The sequence below is a fragment of the Cynara cardunculus genome, unplaced genomic scaffold (genome assembly GCF_001531365.2).
Source record: "Cynara cardunculus var. scolymus isolate 2C unplaced genomic scaffold, CcrdV1 Un_Scaffold_1949, whole genome shotgun sequence".
NCBI classification, from domain to species: Eukaryota; Viridiplantae; Streptophyta; class Magnoliopsida; order Asterales; family Asteraceae; genus Cynara; species Cynara cardunculus.
The window spans coordinates 5,614-7,421 of record NW_020200926.1 but is presented as its reverse complement, the minus strand read 5'-3'; positions in this window follow the sequence as shown (position 1 = coordinate 7,421).

Sequence of the window (1,808 nt, the reverse complement as noted above, 5' to 3'; positions counted from 1 at the left end):
TCTTCCAGAGCTTCTGGTCACATGACCAGAGCCTCTGGTTCTAAATCACACTTTAGAAAATATTTCAACATATTTGGACCAGAGCCTCTCTGGTCTTTCTCCCAGAGCTTCTGGTCACACGACCAGAGTCTCTGGTTAATTAGCCTTAGAATATATTTTAACACCCTCGACCAGAGCCCCTATGGTCTCTTTACCAGAGCCCCTCTGGTCTTTCTTCCAGATCTTCTGGGTTCACTACTAGAGCCTCTGGTTCCAAACCATACTTAGAATATATATTAGAGCATACTCGACCAAAGCACCTCTGGTTTCTCTACCAAAGCCCCTCTAATCTCTCTACCAGAGCTTCTGGTCACATGACCAGAGCCTCTGGTTTAACTAACCAGACTTATAATATATATTTCACATATTCGACCAGAGCACCTCTGGTCTCTCTACCAGAGCTCCTCTGGTCTCCCTACAAGAGCTTCTGGTCTCTCTTCCAGAGCTTCTGGTCTCTTTTCCAGAGCTTCTGTTCATACGACCAAAGCCTCTGGTATAACTTATCCAGACTTAAACATATATTTCAACATATTATGTTCATAATAACCAGTTCCAAATACTACTAAATTGTATGTAAACAATTTATACTCAAAGCTTTAATACACTCACCTTAGAAATCAGATATCCTAGCTTTGAATTCTCTTCTTCTTTTTCTGCCAAATTGTAAGATTCACCAAGGAGTCTTTCCTAATGTAGAAAGTGTTTTAAAAGTGTGCTAGGCCTCTTTTCCTTTCACATACACTTGCTATTTATAGTAAGTGTATGACCGCCTCTCTAAGGTCGGCTATCATGATCACGTCACCCACACCCACACACTTCTACACAAAATATTTAGATAAACATAAATCGCCCCTCAAAGGTCGGCTTAAACAAAACCTCGCCACCCACACCTGCATACTTCTAATAAAATATTCATATAATATAAAGATTTAAATTATTAAATCTAATATAATAACCCAAATATTACAAGTGTAACATAACAACCCGAATATTACAACATTCCCTCCTTAAAAGAATTCCGTCCCGGAAATCCATTCAAGCAAAAAGGTAGGGATACTTCATCTGCATCTCAGACTCTAATTCCCAGGTGGCATCTGGTCCCTTATGATAACGCCACTGAACCTTTACTAACCCAATTTCTTTGTTTCACAACTTCTTTACTTTATAGTCAGAAATCTGTTCGGGGGTTTCTTCAAAACATAACCTCGCATCTACCTTAATTTCAGGTAATGGTACTGCCACATCTGGACTTATTAAACACTTCCTCAAATTTGACACATGAAACGTGTCATGTATTCCACTTAGTTCCAAAGGAGGTTCTAATTTGTAGGCTACTTCTCCAATCTTTCCAATAATAAGGAATGGTCCAATGTACCTTGGACTTAACTTTCCCTTCCTACCAATACATACTATTCCTTTCCAAGGTGATACTTCCAACATTACTCTATCACCCACTTGAAACTCAATCGGCTTCCGACGTTTATCTGCATAACTTCTTTGTCTATCTTGTGCCGCTTTCATTCGTTCCCATATTACTTCAATTTTATCTGCAGTTTGCTGAACTAATTCAGGCCCAACTAACTGTTTCTCACCTATTTCATTCCAACACAAAGGAGTTCGACATTTGCGTCCATACAGAACCTCGAAAGGTGCTGCCTGAATACTTGAATGATAGTTGTTGTTGTACGCAAATTCCACCAAAGCCAAATGACTATCCCATGACCCTCCAAAATCAATGACACATGCTCTCAACATATCTTCTAACGTTT